Below are 20,930 nucleotides of genomic sequence, written 5' to 3'. Positions count from 1 at the left end.
GTTTGCCAGGCATAGTGCTACGGAACTTTAATTTGTGTTACTCTGCTAAGCCAATTTTACTACTCATTGATTTTTCATGTTGCTGCACATTGGCTCATATTAGTTGTAATTTTGCATTTTATCTGTTAATTTAGATTTACGGTAGCTTGCTTTGCAATTTTCCAATTTTTTGGTAATTGCTGTTTATATTAATTGTTATGTGATGCTGCATTGCCTCGTCCCTTAGTTTAGCATCTGAGCTCAGTAGATTTAAGTTAGCTTAAGAGGGGGTAGCCTCTAAGAGAATGAGTTGCGATGAATTGGAAGAAATGCATTGAGAAAACAGGTTTAGGTAGGATTTTCTTGGAAATAAATTTGAGGTAAGAAATGTGTGAACATATAAATACAGAAAGCATGCTTAGATAGAATTTTTTTTGGTGGAAACAAAGGATGAAATAAGAGGAAAGATATATGAAGTTTTGGGTTGGACTGCAGTACCAAATGTTACACTGAAAACGAACCCTGTCCTTTCCTATTGGTGTTATCCCACTATGTGTTTGTGTACCCTTGAGTATTTGTTTTCTTCCTGTCTCTGTGTACTGTTTCACAGAATTTTTTTCTCTTCTAATACTAAGCTATATTCACTATGAGGAGGAATACTGTTATCCTCAAATATAAGTTGCATTAATAATATGTTATTTTCTTTGTAAAGTTGTTTACAATTCTGTTCTGTTTCAATGTTCATGTGTGAAATTAATGTTTCGAAAACTATTCTCATTATTTTATGTATGTACTTATGTCACTATTTTTGTAACACTCATGTATATGTTTATTTATATTCTTTTGTAAAGCCTGTACTACAAATGTTATCTGTATTATTATGTTTTTAATGATGTATTTTGTACCTTTGTAATTGTATTCTTATGTTATAAAATTGTAATTGTCACCAGTTCATGACATTATTAACTTGTTAGTTACATTTCACTGCACACGTTTCTTTTGGTCATAGTATGTGGACAATATATGAGAAGTAGGGACTGTTAGTGTTTGCACGTGTGTTAATAACTCAGCAAGGGACTGGATAACAGCATTGCTGGTTCTAAGGACAATTTCAAAAACTTTGTGAGTGCACAAGTGGTGGTTTATGGACTTGCTATATTATCCGCAAGACTCTTCAATGGTAATTGTGCACCTGCACAGTCACAACAGATGGCTGCTGGCCATCTCTTCAAGGACTACAGTGGGTCTACATCTTTGATGATCCATCAATACCATTATTTCTACAAGGACTGCAGTGGGTCTGCACCTCTGGTGGCCCACCAATACCATACTCCCTACCAGGACTACAGTGGGTCCGCTCTGTGATGACTTACCTACCAATACTCTTCAAAACTTCGAATGACTCTGCTGTGGGTTTGCTCCATTGTGGCCCATTACCTGTCAGCATGTCAAGAGCCAGCACTGTCTTTCCGTTGGAAGGACAACACTACTTCTTCAAGACTGCATGGAAATCCACTACTTCTGTGTGCATTTTCTTTTACTGCTTAGACTTTTAAAAAAACACTGCTATTTTACTGTGATGAATCAGGACTGTCTTTATGGACTGTGACAAAATTTTAGCTTTTGACCAACGTTGTATCAATAAGTGTGTGCATTTGATATCTTTGTTATTGTAATTATGAAAAATTTTTTTCAAATCTGTATTGGGCACTGTCCAAACCAATTTGTAAAAATTTTTGTGGGGAGCATGGGGGCTATGTAAGTAGGCTGTTTATGTTTTCTCTATATAAGTAGGCTGTTTATGTTTTCTCTATGTAAGTAGGCTGTTTATGTTTTCTCTATATAAGTAGGCTGTTTATGTTTTCTCTATGTAAGTAGGCTGTTTATGTTTTCTCTATGTAAGTAGGCTGTTTATGTTTTCTCTATGTAAGTAGGCTGTTTATGTTTTCTCTATGTAAGTAGGCTGTTTATGTTTTCTCTATATAAGTAGGCTGTTTATGTTTTCTCTATGTAAGTAGGCTGTTTATGTTTTCTTATTGGCAACGTTACGTAGCGCTCAATATGAAAATCACTGGCTGTGCTGTGTGCAGTCTGTGGCTAGTTTGCATTGTTGTCTGCCATTGTAGTGTTGGGCAGCGGCAGCTGGCTGTGAACAGCGCATAGCGTTGCGCAGTTGGAGGTGAGCCGCCAGCAGTGGTGGATGTGGGGAGAGAGATGGCGGAGGTTTGTAATTTGTCATGAACTGATATATATATTATGACTTGTGATGATATCAAGGTAAATACATTGTTCGTTCTCTATTAATATCTTTCATTTGCTAACTATCCCTATCAGTAGTTAGTGCCTTCCATAGTTTGAATCTTTTATTTAGCTGGCAGTAGTGGCGCTCGCTGTATTGCAGTAGCTTGAGCAGCGAAGATTTTTGTGAGGTAAGTGATTTGTGAAAGGTATAGTTTAATGTTAGTCAGGGCCATTCTTTTGTAGGGAATTTTGAAAGTCAGATTGCGTTGCGCTAAAAATATTGTGTGTCAGGTTAAGCACAGTCCTGTACAAATTGTTCAAAGGGGACGTTTCAGTTGAAACGGTTCCTTTCAGGAGATCAAAAAATGGCTCTGAGCACTATCCGACTTAACATCTATGGTCATCAGTCCCCTAGAACTTAGAACTACTTAAACCGAACTAACCTAAGGACATCACACAACACCCAGTCATTAAGAGGCAGAGAAAATCCCTGACCCCACCGGGGTTCGATTCCCGGCGGGGTCAGGGATTTTCTCTGCCTCGTGATGACTGGGTGTTGTGTGATGTCCTTAGGTTAGTTAGGTTTAAGTAGTTCTAAGTTCTAAGGGACTGATGACCATAGATGTTAAGTCCCATAGTGCTCAGAGCCAAAGTAGTGGAATTTGTATGGGCGCTGATAACCGCGTAGTTGAGCGCCCCGCAAACCAAACATCATCATCATCATCATCAATAATTTCCAGCATTATGGAAGCAAGAAGACAGATACCTATGTAAGTCACTTTTATGAGATGAAAAAGGAAGAGTGGAAAGTTATTCCATACACCTGTAATGTACGATAACATGGTATTATTGACTATGCCCAATATAGGAGATGATTGTTGTACTCCTGACGTCACCGGCATAGCGCATCGTAGGCAGCGCACTCTCTGGTATTTGATTATTCTGTGTACAAACATTCGCATACTGGATACGTATAAGATGCACTAAACGGTGCCTGTTGGTAACCATTATGCATATGAGTGCTCTGTATCTGAGCACGATTCCTGTCATTGGCCGTGATTCAGCACATTCATGACAGTCGATCGAGTATTCATTACTATCTTTATTTCCGTTTTCTGTGCCATACAGTACATGTTAAATTAAAAGAAATTTTATCTGCTGTGAAAATTTCTATACTCTCTGGAGTCGGTATAATTTCAGATTCCTGTCGGTACCTTCCAGAACCTGCTGACTCTCTTCCTGGGAAACGTACGCGTTGCAAAAGAAGATTATTCAAGTTCTTGACAGGTGGTCATATTAATATGACTGGACAGTATAGTATGAAATAGTGTGTGTATAGCGTATGTAGTGCGTGAGTCGTGCTGGGGTAGCTCAGATGGTAGAGCACTTGCCCGCGAAAGGCAAAGGTCCTGAGTTCGAGTCTCGGTCCGGTACACAGTTTTAATCTACCCGGTAGTTTCACTGTATGAAGTCTCTGGCACTGTGATGTGAATGTACAGCGTAACACTAGTATTTTACATTGTTAAATAACTTCTCTGCAAAAGAATATTTTACACTAGGGATAAACCGAATGAGGTAGCGCTATTGTATACAGACATGTGTTGCATTTCGAAGGACGGAGGGTCCCGTGAAAATCTGATCATCCTGATTTGGATTTTCCGCGGTTTTTCTGAATTCCTTCAGGAGAATTCCGGGATGGTTCCTATCAGAAAGCCATATCCTTCTCCCTGTCTCAGCCGGGTCGCAGGTTCGAATCCTGCCTCGGGCATGGATGTGTGTGATCTCCTTAGGTTAGTGAGGTTTAAGTAGTTCTAAGTCTAGGGGACTGATGACCTCAGAAGTTAAGTCCCATAGTGCTCAGAGCCATTTGAACCATTTTTTTGAGAATTCTGTACCCCAAATTCAAGGGGGGAAGGGGTAGGCAGGTGCACATCTTGCCGCCCGCCAATGCAGACGCCTGTGCAGAGAAGGGCTAGGATTAAAAAGGGTGTAAGACAACTATGGAGACTTTTTTCCTACTGTTACATCCATATATCGAAGAAGCAATGACGGAAATAGAGGTTCAAAAGTGGAATTAAAATTCAGAGTGAAAGGTTATCAGTGATAAGATTTGTTCATGACGTTTCTGTCCTCAATAAAAGGAACAATTAGAGGTTGTGTAAGTCTAATAAGTACAGGATATAGACTGAGAGTAAGTCAGCAAAAGACGAGAGTAATGAGCGATTGGAAAAATGAGACAGGCGATAAATGTAGCATCGAAAAAAAGCGGCCGCCTGTTAGATGAAGCGAAGGAATTTTGACAGCTTGGAAGTAAAATAATGCTAGACAGATGAAGCAATGAGGATAGAAAAAGCAAACTAGCTCAGACAAAGAGGGCATTCCACCTTCAAAAGGAGCCTGTTAGTGTCAAATGTTAACTTTAATTTGAGTAATTTTGATAGCTTGCAAGCAAAATAATGCTTGACAGACGAAACAATGATACGAGAATAAGACTAGCTCAGGCAAAGAGGGTATTCCTCGCTCAAAAGGAGTCTATCAGTGAATCGTCAACTGTGGAGAAATCGAAGTGTTTGAGATGTGATGTTACAAAACCGTGCTGAAAGTTAAGGTTTTCCACAGACTTGGCGAGGAAAGGAAGGCACGGGATAGTAGGATGCGTGTCAAGGGATGGAATAAAACTGATGCCTTGGTAATGGGAGCCGTAGGAGCCAAAAGATCTGAAATAAAGTGGTAAAAACGTCAGAACTAATTAAACTACTACCGTGATCACAATATAATATGTCACAAGAACCGAAAACCCGTGACCAACGACGACAACTAAAGATTTTAACATTAACTAAAACGTATAACACAGTGCGAGTGGCAGCATAAAAATCACAAAGATCGCAGGAAAGTAGCGTTGTGGGCAAGTGTCACGCGTTGAGCTGTTACTTTCTAGTCTCTTGGACTGTCAAAGCGCCTACATTTACATCTTCACCTGTACTCTGCAAGGTAGTCTTCAGTGCACGGAGTCAGGTACTTTGCACCGAAATTAGCCTCTCCCTATACAGAGCAAGGCAGTTCTGTCGGGATACTCGGGTACGTGCCCTGCCCCTTATTATGTTGTTCTCTCGACTGCTACACGAAATATTCGATGCGAGAAGAAGTTGGTCTTTTTCCAGCGATTTCCATTCAACATTCCCCAGCTTTTCTTTTACAGTTTCATCTGTATTACACCGTTCTCACGGCCGTATCAGCGCATTTCTAATTTCCTTCCATGTTTCCCGTCAGTCCACTTTCGCAAGAAATCTCAATACTGGTACGGAGTTGTGTACTACATCGTGCTTTTCCTGAATGTAAATGTGAGTTTTCTATTCATCTTCTCATCTACTAATTTCATTTATACATTCCATTTCTTACCACATCGTTATCCACAGGTGTGTGAAACATTTAACAACCTCTACATATTTACTAAAATGATGTAATCTCACATATTGGGTTATGTAGTGACGATACACCAGATTTTCTCTCGTGTCACTTGTAACAGAATCAAGTGCCCTATTATAAACAACTTTGGCTGACACCCAAACCTGCAGATGTCAGACAATCAGATCGGTACCAAACGTTGTATGTCGATAGAGTATCAACCAAAACTCCGACTTAGTTCGTTCTGTGTGCTACCGTCCAGGAGAACTGGTGTAAACATTAGTTAAAAGTAACGCCAGAATTACGGAGTACATGAAAACCGTAACTGAGAGTAACTAATATGCATCTTTTGATTTGCAGCTCCTTGTATTGGCCGTGTTTGCAGTTACAATTTTTGGGATTTGAGGTCCGCCGGTTACGCAAAACACCGTTTTTCTCAGTACCCAAACATGTTTCGGCACCACTGTGCCATCATCAGTGGGTTTTCGTTTTTTTTATTCTTTACATTTATTGAGCATGAATTTTCTGGACCATTTTTGTGTTAATTATTACAGGTAGCTTATCATGTTTTTGTGTGGCAAGCACTTCCATTCTCCGCATCATGCTGAGATGTTGTGATGCATACGTAGCTAGAAGAAATATTTTCCACAAATAACGTAGTAAAACGCTTTTCACTACACCAGAAATCCGCGGCTCGTGGTCTTGCGGTAGCGTTCTCGCTTCCCGCGCACGGGGTCCCGGGTTCGATTCTCGACGGGGTCAGGTATTTTCTCTACCTCGAGATGTCTGGGTGTTGCATGTCTTTCGTCATAATTTCATCCTCATTCACTCGCAAGTCGCCGTAGTGGCGTTAAAGAACTTGTGGCGCGGCGGCCGAACCTCCCCGCGAGGGGTCTCCCGGCCACCAATGCCATACGCTCATTACATTACTGTCACAGAACATAGTGTGATTGTGGTGGTCGCTGTGAATATTACCTGGTTCAATTCCCGTAAGTTGTTTGAAAATCTGCAAAACTGTCATTCACAGGCACACCTTTCCTGTGCTCCGTAATTCTGGTGTTACCTTCACTTACAGTTAAAATATGTTCTACTGGACGACAGCACATAGTACGCACTAAATCGTAGTTTTGGTTGATATTCTATCGACAAAAACCGTTTGGTGCCGATCTGAGTGACATCTGAAGTTTTGGGTTTTAGAGGTAAGTCATACTTCGAATGCAAACATTTACTCATGAATGATAGTTGCATTTCCAGATTAACTTTGAACAGCGCATCGACCTTTTTTTTCCTTTATTTATTTTCGATTCTCCCTCCCCCCCGCCCCCCTCCAAGGAAGCGGGCTGGCAGCAGCTTAGTTCGCCGTTCTTGAGTCTACAGAATTTTTAAAACATAAAAAGAAGATAATAAACAATAAAAGCAGGCAATAAAATAATTTAAATCGTAAAACGCCGGAAAGTTAAAACATAAAACAAAGGGCTGGCGATGTTAACAAAATACACAGGAAGCAGACAGGTAAAATAGTAGACAGACAATTAGAAGAACACGGCAACAGTCTGGTTTCTGTTCGCAAGAGATATAAAAATTACATCCAGTGACAGTATGATTTCAGTTCGCAACACTTCAGAAGAGACACACAACACTTAACACTCACTGGAAACACTGCACTAAAAAGTCGGCACGAAGATGACACACCACAGCCAAGGGCAGATAGGGGGGGACTGGACAGATGAGGGGATGAGAGGGGGAACCGATGGAGGGAAAGGACTCACAAGGGGGGCAGGGCAGACGCGAGAGGGAATGGTGAAAGGCAGAGGAGTGGAATGCAGAAGTACTCGGGGGAGAGAAGGGAGGCAGAGAGAGGGTAGGTGGGGGAAAAACAGGGTGGAAGGGGGGAGAGGGAGCCACGGAAAAGAACAGAGGAAGGGAGGGAGGTGAGGATCAGAGTTGATAGGAGGGATAAATGGAGGGAGAGCATCATCCGGGAGGGGGAGTCGATGGAAGCCACCTTGGGAAAGGAGATGAAGGGTGAGCAGAAGGAGGGTAGGGAGAACACAACGGTGAAGGCGCGGCAGAGGGTGGGGGTTGGAGAGGAGGAACCAGGTGTTAAGGGGGATCAAGGCAGCCGGAGGCGTATAGTATGCAGCTATGTTCAAGGAATTGGAGCTTATGGGTGAAAGGAATCAGGTTGTAGAGGATCCACGTGGTGGACGGGAGGCATATACGGAAGGCGAGGCGGAGTGCTTGGTGCTCGAGGATCTGGAGGGACGTATAGAATTTGGGAGGGGGGGGGCGGATATTCAGGCAGGACTAGCATAACAGAGGATGGGAGGGATTAAGGATTTCTAGGTGTGGAGGATGGTAGAGGGGTTCAACCCCCATGTCTGGCCAGAATGGAGTTTGAGGAATTGGAGGCAGTTGTGGGCTTTGGATTGGATAGAGCGGGGATGAGGGATCCGGGTGAGGTGACGCTCAATGGTGAGGCCAAGGTAGGTGAGGGTGGGGATGAGGCGGACAGGACGGGTGCAGATGGTAAGGGAGAAATCAAGGAGTTCGAAGGAGCGAGTGGTACGACCTACAATGATTGCCTCGGTTTTGGAAGGATTGATTTTCAGGAACCACTGGTTACACAATGCAGCAAAAAAGGTAAAGTTGATTCTGGAGAAGGCGTTGGGACCGTTGAAGGGCAGGAGCGAGGGCAAGGAAGGCGGTGTCATCGGCATACTGTAAGAGGTGTACTGGATTGGGGGGTGCGCATCGAGTCGGTTTATTATCTACTAATCTGATACTGGCCCCTCGACTCTCCCTGTCGAAACTTGTGAACTGCGGACAGTTATTTATTCACATTCGAGAAACACATCGTTCTGCTCATGGACTCAGTTTTATTCTCTTTTATTTACTCACTACTCATGTAGGTGTTTCATTCCCACTTCATCATGTGGTATCGTCACCCACTGACACCACCACACAGGAAGCAACCGACTCAGCCAGAGAAGTCGGCAATGAAGAGTTCAGTGGCGACCGCCAGAGCAGAACGCAGCAGCTAGCTCAGCCCGATCGCTGGACGCGGAAGTACCACGCTGCTCTGCGGGAAGCCCCGCCACAGAACCACAAACCGGGGCCAGTGAGATGTACAGGCCCTGCAACGAACTTGTGACGTCACGCTAGTCGGCTTGTACGCCACACTTCGGCTCAGTGCAGGGCCTACGATAAATCAGTACGTAATTGAAGAGGTACCCACTAACGGTCTTATTAATTTTGTCGAAAGCTTACATGCATTTAAACACGATCAAGAATTATTTCGTCTGAAATATTACTCGTTCCACGACGAGGACGGCTGCTTGCAGTTTTAAAATCTGTAGCGTAACGTGCTGTGACGTACGCGCCAGGGCCTGTTTTTCTCGTGGGCCTCGCCACAAACCAAGTGTGTAAGAGGCCTCCGATCAAGCTCCAAGAGACAGTTCATTGGGAGCACCGTTTTCGTGTGGACAGCAGCTAAGTTAAAATACACTACTGGCCATTAAAATTGCTGCCCCAAGAAGAAATGCAGATGGTAAACGGGTATTCATTGGACAAATATATTATTCTAGAACTGACATGTGATTACATTTACACGCAGTTTGGGTGCATAGATCCTGAGAAATCAGTACCCAGAACAGCCACATCTGGCCGTAATAACGGCCTTGATACGCCTGGGCATTGAGTCAAACAGAGCTTGGATGGCGTGTACAGGTACAGCTGCCCACGCAGCTTCAACACGATACCACAGTTCATCAAGAGTAGTGACTGGCATATTGTTACAAGCCAGTTGCTCGGCCATCATTGACCAGACGTTCTCAATTGGTGAGATATCTGGAGAATGTGCTGGCCAGGGCAGCAGTCGAACATTTTATGTATCCAGAAAGGCCCGTGCAGGACCTGCAACATGTGGTCGTGCACTATCCAGCTGAAATGTAGGGTTTCGCAGGGGTCGAATCAAGGGTAGAGCCACGGGTCATAACACATCTGAAATGTAACGTCAACTGTTCAAAGTGCCGTCAATACGAACAAGAGGTGAGCGAGACGTGTAACCACTGGCACCCCATACCATCACGACGAGTGATACTCCAGTATGGCGATGTCGAAAACACGCTTCCAATGTGCGTTCACCGCGATGTCGCCAAACACGGATGCGATCATCATGATGCTGTAAACAGAACCTGGATTCATCCCAAAAAATGACGTTTTGCCATTCGTGAACTCAGGTTCGTCGTTGAGTACACGATCGCAGGCGCTCCTGTCTGTGATCCAGCGTCAAAGTTAACCGCAGCCACGGTCTCCGAGCTGATAGTCCATGCTGCTGCAAACGCCGTCGAACTGTTCGTGCAGATGGTTGTTGTCTTGCAAACGTCCCCATCTGTTGACTCAGGGATCGAGACGTGGCTGCACGATCCGTTACAGCCATGCGAGTAAGATGCCTGTCATCTCGACTGCTAGTGATACGAGGCTGTTGGGATCCAGCACGGCGTTCCGTATTACCCTCCTGAACCCACCTATTCCATATTGTGCTAATACTTATTGGATCTCGACCAACGCGAGCGGCAATGTCGCGATACGATACATCGCAATCGCGATAGACTACAATCCGACCTTTATCAAAGTCGGGAACGTGATGGTACGCATTTCTCCTCCTTACACGAGGCATCACAACAACGTTTACCCAGGCAACGCTGGTCAGCTGCTGTTTGTGTATGAGAAATCGGTTGGAAACTTTCCTCATGCCAGTACGTTGTAGGTGTCGCCACCGGTGCCAACCTTGTGAGAATGCTCTGAAATGCTAATCATTTGCATATCACAGCATCTTCTTCCTGTCGGTTAAATTTCGCGTCTGTAGCATGTCATCTTCGTGGTGTAGCAATTTTAAAGGCCAGTAGTGTACAAATGCTGACATTAACATTGATACCTACATCTAACTAACAATATCTAAATAACTTATAATAATTTATGTTATGAAAGTAACAAATAATAACTTATAATTAAAATACTCGTGTAGGTGTTTCACATTTATTCTATTCAAAGAGTGATGGAAGAAACCGTAGATTTCATGGACAGTGAAAGATCGCGTCGCCTGTTTGCAGTGGATGGATTTAAGTTTAGGCTTCACAGCGTGTTGAAGGATGGCACTCTGAGACGTGCTTGTCACTAAGAAAACTTGTAATACGAGCCGTGTTTTCTAAGTAAGGTCCGTTTGAACAGAAGTACAAAACAAACGGTTATTTCAAAAAAGTAAATTTATTTTCAGAAAGTACATACTTCACTCTGTTTTTGACATAGTTGCCGAGTTTGTTGAAACACGTATCATACCTCTCAACCAATTTTAAAATACCCTCTCTTCATAAAAACTTGCAGCCTGCCCCGATAACCAAGACTTCACTGCCGTTTTCACGTCGTCGTCATTATTGTAACGGATGCCAATGACGTGTTGTTTGAAGTGGAGGAACAGATGGTAATGGCTCGGCGCAAGGTGAGGAGTGTAGTGTGTGTGGTCTAAAACTTCCCAGCCAAAACTGTCCAATAAATCGCGGATATGACCTGCAGTGTGAGGTCTTGCATTTTCATGGAGAAGGACAATTCCCTTTGTCAGCATGCTGCGTCTTTCGTTTTGAATCGCTCTGCGTAGCTTTCTCAGGGTTTGGCAGTATGCTTTTGCATTGACAGTGGTTCATCGTTGCATGAAGTCGACCAACAAAACTCCATGCCTATCCCAAAACACCGACGCTATGATTTTGCGCTGGGACGGAGTCTTTTTGGCCTTCACCTTTACAGGCGAGTGTGTGTGTCTCCATTCCATGCTCTATTGCTTCGATTCAGGCGTGATATGCGAAAGCCATGTTTCGTCTCCAGTTACGATCTGACTCAAGAAGCAGTCGCCTTCTTCGTGATAACGAGTCAAAAACTTCATCGCAAACTCAAATCTTTGGTTTTTGTGGTCCTCTGTTACGAGTTACGGGACCCAACGGCAGCACAGTTTCCTAAACTTCAGGTTTTCAGAAACAATGTTGTAAAGCACTGATCTCGACACGTCACAAAATTCGTTTGAGAGACCTGTTATTGTGAAGTGCCTGTTCTCACGAATCCTCCCTTCAACTGAAGCCACCGAACCGTCTGTAATCAAAGAAGGGCGACCGGAGCAGTCCTCAACATGGACGATGTCACGGCCATCTTTGAATTCTCGTACCCACTTACCCACTTTGCCTTCACGCACAACAGTATCACTGTACACTTCGCAAATTTGTCGATGAATTTCTGTAGCAGACAGGTTCCTCGCTGACAAAAACCCTATCACTTTGTGGACTTCACACAAGGCCGGCGAGTTGATAGTCTTAAACATTTTGAAAGCACAGAACAGAACCGTACGGTTTAGCTACAGAGCTGAAAGTGAACACAATTGTTCCCGAGGCATGCCGGTACACGACGCACGCGCTCGTTGCGGTATGCGAGCGAACTACTAGTGTCCACAACAAAACGGACCTTACTTAAAAAACACGCCTCGTACCTACTTGAAGTTCTATAGTGCCTATAAATTTATAGCCAGCATTGTCAATTATATCCATGAAAACCCAGTAAGCCAAGAGTCGAACCAACGAAAGTTGAGCAACTCACCTGAAAGAAAAACACTCGAAGACATTTCGTGCAGGCCGAGTAAGTTGATACGCCAGGAGCTGATGAAGAATGGTGATGTCGAAACTATCACACAGGAAGACGAAAGCCGCATTCGGAGCAACATACATCATGCTCGATCTGCTCAAAATGGTTCAAATGGCTCTGAGCACTATGGGACTTAACACCTGAGGTCATCAGTCCCCTAGAACTTAGAACTACTTAAACCTAACTAACCAAAGGACATTACACACATCCATGCCCGGGGCAGGATTCGAACCTGCGACCGTAACGGTCGCACGGTTCCAGACTTCAGCGCCCAGAACCGCTCGGCCACTTCGGCCGGCACGCATGTATTCAACGAAGCTTTGTTTCCGCCAATTGTCTGCGTCCAATACTCGCCCACCTGCAATTGTACCACCAACGGTTGTGAAGTTCTTCATTCTATACTGCATGGTTCGTTTCATTCTGCCTGTCCTTCGGTTTATCGTCTTGCGGAGATTCTACTTGAGGTGCAACCAGACATATGCACGAAAATCAGGAGTGTGAACAGTTCCAAACGACATAAAAAGAGCTGCAGATACTTGAGAACGATCTGTTTGTCGACTGATTTTTTAGCTGAAATTTCGGTGGCCAACCTCCTTGATAACGCTAACTTTCTGACTAGTCCCCTGTCCGCAGTTCACATTTCCAGTTTAACCCTGTCCACAGTTCAGATCATCAAGGAAAGGGCTGTCCGCAGTTCACAAGTTGCGCACATTTGTTCAAGTGTTTTCGTTGTTCTGATAAGCGCAAGTGCAAGTAATTAGAATGGTCCCTTTACGTCTACAGCAAAGAAACTCTACCACTCCGTAAAAAAGACGATAAAACGTATATTCCACACAACTAAACCTGTCCGTTGAAACTCTTAACAATGCCAGAAAAACTGTGCGCTAAATGTTATTTGTACTGACGGAAGTGCATTATTTTAATTGCTGTGCAATTGATTAAGAATTCGTCTCTAGTTTGACACAGTGTTTTGTTAAAAGCAATTTGTATTTCACATTACACTAGAGAAGATTACCAATTGTGAGCTAATATCGAAATGGAATTAATAGTTTTATAGAAAGAAAAAAAAAAAAAGATCAGAACAACTATGTTCTTTTCGTGTAATAAGAATTACGAGGGTAAGTCAATTATTATCTGCAATTTAGTTATATTTTTGTTTATTTTGGTAGTACTGACGTTTTACATTGACGACGCATGCTTTGTTTACTTGTTGTTATAATCTTTGCAATTTTCAGGCTGCTACGTTAGTTTCGTTACCGCTGGCGTGCTGTCAATCATGGCTGCTCTGCTGTCTATTTGGACCAAAGAACAGCAACGTTCAGTGAACCGCTTTTTGTGGTTGGAAGGCGTGTCAGGGGCCGAAATTCATCAAAGACTTTCGGTACAGTACGGGAACAGTGTTCTGCCACAATGGAGTGTCTACGAATTGATTGAAAAATTCCGAAATGGTCGCACAAGTGTTACGCATGATGAAGGAGCTGGACGACCGTTTACCGCCATAAATGAAGAAACCATTGAGCGTTCACGTGATATGATTTTCTTACACAGACGGTTAACTATTGACGAAGTGACACATTGTCTGCAAATTAATCACGGTTCTGCCTACGAAATCATCCACAACAGACTTGGGTTTCATAAATTTTGCCCAAGATGGGCCCCAAAACAACTCACACAGTTACATAAACAAACGCGCTTGGACATCTGCAAAAATATTTGGATCGCTATGGTAACGAAGGGGGTCATTTCTTAGACAGGATCATTACTAGTTATGAAACATGGATCCATCATTACGAGCCGGAGAGTAAACGGCAGAGTATGGAATGGAAACATCCAAATTAGTTGTGCAAGAAAAAGTTCAAGACACAATCGAACGCAGGAAAGCTGATGCTTAGGGTTTTTTGGGACGTTCAGGGTCCAGCACTGGAACATTATGGGGAAAGCGGCACAACAATAAACGATGTACTTTACAGTGAGATGCTTACTGCCAGGCTAAATCCTGCAATTCGAAGCAAACACCGAGGATTGCTGTCAAAAGATGTTGTGTTGTTGCACAATACCCATCCGCATACTGCTGCCCACACTGCTGAAACGCTCCAGAAACTCAAATTTGAAGTACTGGATCATCCTCCATATAGGCCCGATCTTGCCCCTTCTGACTATCACTTGTCTGGTCCACTCAAACAGGCATTAAGGGGCCGTCGATTTGTCTCGGACGAAGCAGTGAAACAAGCGGTGCATTTCTGGCTCGCAGCACAACCGAGAACCTTCTTTTATGAGGGCATCAGGAAGCTTGTACAACGATGGACCAAGTGCGTTGAAACGCAAGGAGAATATGTCGAAAAATGATGTTCTCGTAAGTTTCCTATTAGATTACAATAAAATTTTATAACTACTCTGCGGATAATAATTGACTTTCCCTCGTACATTTAAATCATTAAGACATCACCAGCATGCCTCGTATTTTCATTAGACACGACATTAGCGACGCTTGCAGCCGCCAAAAAGAAAACCTTATAGAACTTGAAACAGCGAGAATAAACTTTTGCTTAGAAATGATCAGATGTAGTTTGTATAATTTATACTTGTAACCTACATGAGTAATGTAAATTAAATGCATCAAACTTTTTAGGATTTCTGCACTAATTTAAAGTAATCAATCAAACGTGCTGCTAAACATTCTATTATATTTGCCTTTTTGGAGTTAAAAAAGGACTGAGACATATTTCACATAATGACTTAAGAATTCTGACGCGTTCGCTATTGGTTCTTATTTAACAGTCGCCAGTATGTCGTAAGTAACAATAAGAAATTTAATTGATTTGAACTTAAAAGTCAAAGAGCAGTTATGGCTTGCGTTATTCGTTTCGGCTACTAGGGAGTATGTGTGGTCCGAAAGCTGATGGAAATACCTCATTTATAGGGTAACTTTATCCTTGCACCATAACTCGAGCGAGATATGTGTTCCGCACGATTGCTTCCAGCTCGCCCTCGCGTCTGGCTTCTTGTTCTCTTTACGTCCCCTTGCGGAAATGACCGGAACGACATAAACAACGCAGTTTAGTTCAGGGGTTTCAAAAGTCTCGCTTGTCTGCGCAACGCTATGGCAGGAGACATCAGCCCCCACAGACGTGCGACCACGCAACCACAAACATTAGCTAGCGCTCCGCACATCTTTTTGTATTGAACACTTTTCTTGTCTTCGACTGTCTTTGTTTCAGGATCGCTGGCAACATCCAAAAGATTTTCCTTTGCTTTGTCAAAGCAAAATGTAAAGCATTACTTTCGTTATTAGTCAAGAAGTCTACTTATATTACACCATAATCATTTCTCACCAATATACATTATACAACGTTTCCCATTTGTCTTCACCATGCCAAATAAGCTTTCGTTGAAAAGCAAAATAAAAAATGTGTCAAGCAAATGTTGTTTGCTACCGGGGTGACATTAACCAGCACGACTGTCTTCTTTGTAACTTTCTTAGTTCCGAAGAAGTGAACAGCCGCATGTCTATTTTAAATACCATCCTATAGTTGTTACTCGGTAATGCATTTGCTGTGCTCAAGACATTTTGAAAGACGTGTCACAACCTATCATTCATGGAAGTATGAAATTGTTAAAAATGTAACACAAAGTTTACTTTTGATCTATAACTGTGTCTGCCCCCAGTAACCGAGTGGTCGTACCAGTATTACATGAAATGTTCAAAATACGCTTCCATTTATGTTTGCGTAGAATGTACACGTCGGCCGCTGTTACCAAGCGGTTCTAGGCGCTTCAGTCCGGAACCGCGCTGCTGCGGTCGCAAGTTCGAATCCAGCCTCGGGCATGGATGTGTGTGATGTCCTTAGGTTAGTTAGGTTTAAGTGGTTCTACGTTTAGGGGACTGATGACCTCCGATGTTAAGTCTCAGTGCTTAGAGCCATTGGAACCATTTGTCAAGATGTTTTAAATCGTGTTCAGTCAGAGGGTTAGCTGCCTCCTGAATAAAAAACTGAGTCAACGGCTCAACACTGAACTTGAATAGGTGCCATGGGTCATCCGCACCGAACAAATGCAACGAGCAAAACGTAACAAAATGAGAAAAATAATTTAAAAAAGTGCTCAGCGCGATAGAATGTCAATCCTAAGGACACGGGTTCGATTCCCGGCTGGGTCGGAGATTTTCTCCACTCAGGGACTGGGTGTTGTGTTGTCCTAATCATCATCATTTCATTCCCATCGATTTGCAAGTCGCCGAAGTGACGTCAAATCGAAAGACTTGCACCCGACGTACAGTCTACCCGACGGGTGGCCCTAGTCACACGACATTTACATTTTTTTTCATCTGTATCTGTGCAGTTACCAGCAGTAACGTAGCTCGTCCACGTGCTGCAGCTGTCAGTAAACAAATGGAAACATAAGGAAGATGTACATCAGTAAGTAGCTAACCATCTTTAGGCGAAGTTGGTGTGAGTACGAGGGTTGGAACTTAAATTGTGGCAACTATTTATTTGCAGCTCGTACAAAATAGATACGTGTTTCAAAGTTTTACTGACCTTGAAAGTAGTCACCAGCATTATGTATAACCCATCGCCAGTGATGTGGAAGTCATAGGATACTCTTAGCAGTGCCAGTTGTGTTGACAGTTCGAGTGGCGCGGTCTATAGCTCGACGGATTTGTAGCAGTTCTGAAGGGAAGGCCGTGAAATGTTTCCTTCAGTTCAGAAATCGAGTTGAACTCACGAGGGCTTAAATCAGGGGAGTGCAGTAGGTGGCATAGCACTTAGCAGCCCCATCAGTCAAACAAATCAGTAACAGCTTGGACGAGCTACGTTACTGCAGGTAATTGCACAGTTACAGATGAAAAAATGTAAATGTTGTGTGACTAGGGCCTCCCGTCGGGTAGACCGTTCGCCGGGTGCAAGTCTTTCGATTTGACGCCACTTCGACTTGCGCGTCGATGGGGATGAAGTGATGATGATTAGGACAACACAACACACAGTCCCTGAGCGGAGAAAATCTCCGACCCAGCCGGGAATCGAACCCGTGCCCTTTGACAGTCTATCGCGCTGACCACTTTTTTTAAATTATTTTTCTCATTTTGTTCGGTTTTCTTTGCATTTGTCCAGTGCGGATGACCCATGACACCCGTTCAAGTTCAGTGTTGAGCGCGCTTATTCCACGCGTCTCCATCTGTTTATGAGTGAGTTACATCACCCAGATACCCACACTGTGAGCTAGTACAGGAAAGTGAAAATAAACCTTGTGTTACTCTTTAATAACGTCATTTTTACGTGAATCGCATACTGTGATAGGTTTTTCGGCAGGACTTGAGAGAAAATGGATTAACGAATAAAAAATATGGGATTGTATTTGTTGTGGTTGGCAGGAGAGCCAACACCGTTTTACTAGAGGAGGCTGAAATGCACGCGTTTTAGTTCACGCAGGCTGGCGTGAGGTCTGGAACAGGACAAGGAAATTAGAATTTAGAAAAACGGACGCAGCTGGTGGAATACTTAACTTCAATCCATTAATGATGAACGTCGCTCTTGACGGTACATGTTTCACAATATTAATGGTAACTGAATATGGCGCCTTGCTAGGTCGTAGCAAATGACGTAGCTGAAGCCTATGCTAAACTATCGTCTCGGCAAATGAGAGCGTATTTTGTCAGTGAACCATCGCTAGCAAAGTCGGTTGTACAACTGGGGCGAGTGCTAGGAAGTCTCTCTAGACCTGCCGTGTGGCGGCGCTCGGTCTGCAATCACTAATAGTGGCGACACGCGGGTCCGACGTATACTACCGGACTGCGGGCGATTTAAAGGCTACCACCTAGCAAGTGTGGTGTCTGGCGGTGACACCATAGTAATTAAAAAAGACGTACAGCTGTTCATATTTTCGTAACGAACGAAGTTACAAGAAAATCATCATGCTACTTGATGTTTCACTGGTAGCCAACATGAACACTTTTTTTTTGTTGTTTTTTGCTTCAGGACAAAATGTTATTTGGCGTGGTCAAGATAAATAGGACACCCTGTGTATTCCATGGCCGGATCAGAAACTAAGCGAGGTCTCTAATTTAATACGTCCTTTCCTCTTTTACTTTGCGTACTTACTTAGCTGGCAACAGAACTAAAACGATTTAAAATTAATAACAAGAGCTGCGCTGGAACATCACTTTTCTCTCACCTTCCTTCCACTGAAGATAATTACTGGCCTTTTGGTAACATCAGTTCATAAGAATACCTTTGAAATCTTGTCTACAGAAAAGTGGAAGATTTGGAAAACTATTACACGAAGTGAAATACGCGTGATAATAGTGATCAGCCAGAACATTATGACCACCGACCTGTTATCAATACAATTCGTCCAGGTGATAGCAGCGGCACCTGGCGGGGAATGTCTGCTAGTCAGACACACATACGGTGGATATAGTACCAGTCAGCGTGCTATCCATGTGTAGGAAAGAGGAAGGCACGCTACTTTTCTGAGTTTGACCGAGGGCAGAGTGTGATAGTCCGGAGGCTCAGCATGAGCATTTCGGAAACTGCACGCCTTGTCGGGTGTTCGAGGTGTGCTGTGGTGAGTGTCTTCAACACGTGGTGAATCCAGGGTCAAGCCACGTCCAGACTTCGTGGGATTTGGCAGCCACCCCTCATTACAGATATCGGACGTCGCAGGCTGGGCAGACTTATAAAATAGGACAGGCGGCGAACTGTGGCGTAACTAACATCATACTTTATTGCTGGGCATCGTACAAGTTTGTCTGAACACTGAACCGAGCAGTCCTAACGATGGGCCCTTGCAGCCGATGACCCATGCATGTGCCAATGATAACACCACGACATCGACAACTACCACTGTGATGGGCACGTGACCAACGGCACTGAACGTTGGCGCAGTAGCATAGCGTTGCACAGTCTGTTGAATCCCGATACCTTCTTCATCAAGCCGACGGAAGGGTCGGAGACAACCTGGCGGCGGCTCCATTATCCTCTGGGGAACATTCACGAGTTCAGTGGGGCTCGTGCTAGACACCATGGCGGCCAGTGTGTATCGTACACTGGTTGCAGACCACTTACACCCCTTCACGTCGATCATGTTTCGCGACGGCAGTGACATTTTTCAGCAAGATACTGCGTCGTGTCACAAGGCCAGGGGTGATGAAGATAAACCCAGTGGCGAGTTCCACTTGATGTTCAGGCCCCCCAACTTGCCGGATGATGATGATGATGATGATGTTTGGTTTGTGGGGCGCTCAACTGCGCTGTTGTCAGGACCAGTACAAATTCCCAACCTTTGCCATTACAATCTCGCCACTTTCATGAATGATGATGAAATGATGAGGAGAATAGAGGCAGGTGAAAATCCTTGACCCCGCCAGGAATCGAACCCGGGACACCATACTCGAGAGGCGAGAACGTGACCGCGAGACCACGAGCTGCGGACAACTTGCCAGATCTGAGTCTGATCTAACACATCGGGGTGTGCTCGAACGTGCCGTCAGAGCTCATCATGCACTTCCCGGAATTTACGGTAATTAGCTGACTTGTGTGTGCAGATGTCATGCCATCTCCTTCCAGCGACCTACCAAGGCCTCACTGCTTCCGTACCACGATGCATCGCCACTGTTATCTGCGCCAAAGCTGGACATACCGGCTAGCAGGTAGGTCATGATGTACTTCTGGATTAGTGTATATAACAAAGCAGCAAAGAATCCATGACCTAGAGTTGGTGGGTTTAGCGCAATCGATATCCATTGCGTGGGTGATTACTGCTGTATTACGTCATGGTCAGAGATACTCAAATAAGATGTTGGATTACAAGGGCAGAGCAGATATAGATTAGAATTACAATTTAATAATGATGAAGAATAATATGAAGTTTAAGAGAATCGCCCAGAAGTGGGATACTGAAGTACTGGTGAATGATTAGATACGTTTGATGTTCTGCAAGGCTGTACATATAACGATAAGGAATACCAGAATTCGGCTGAAGAGGAGTAGACATTGCTAAAAAGAGCAATCACAGATGTTGGACAGAAAAACTTACTTACAAGAAAGATAACTGTGAAGGAATATTGGGAACAGAAGAAATATTTCAGTTGATCCATGAAAGTACAATAATGAAGTACAAAAATGTTTAGAAGAAGGCAGCACTACAGCAATGTAAGTCACTTAGGAACGAAATAAATATGAAGTACAGAATAGTTAAGTCAATATAGCTGGAGGAAAAATTTGAAGAAATCGAAAAGGAATTGGAAGTTGAGCATACAGAAAAGTCAAAACAACCTCTAACAAAATTGAAAGAAAAGGTATCTATATTAAGAGTTCAGGAGAAATATCGCTGTGAAACTTAGAAGAAACAGCAGGTAGGTGAAAAGAACGTAGCGTCTCTCCCAGGGGGAGGAACTGTCTGCTGACGTCATAGAAGAAATGGTACTTTATTTAGAAGATATAGGGGATCCAATTTTACAGAGTTTCCCCGAGCTGTGGAAGACTTGCGATCAGACAAGGCAGAAGGCATAAATAACACTTCTTCGGAATTCCTGAAGTCATTGGAGGAAATGGCTACCAACTTTTGAAGTTTCTGTACGTCCATCTTTTTAGAAATGGCTACGGGACTCGGCTGTTCGATAGAAG

The sequence above is a fragment of the Schistocerca americana genome, chromosome 3 (genome assembly GCF_021461395.2).
Source record: "Schistocerca americana isolate TAMUIC-IGC-003095 chromosome 3, iqSchAmer2.1, whole genome shotgun sequence".
NCBI lineage: Eukaryota > Metazoa > Arthropoda > Insecta > Orthoptera > Acrididae > Schistocerca > Schistocerca americana.
This window is presented reverse-complemented; position numbering follows the sequence as displayed.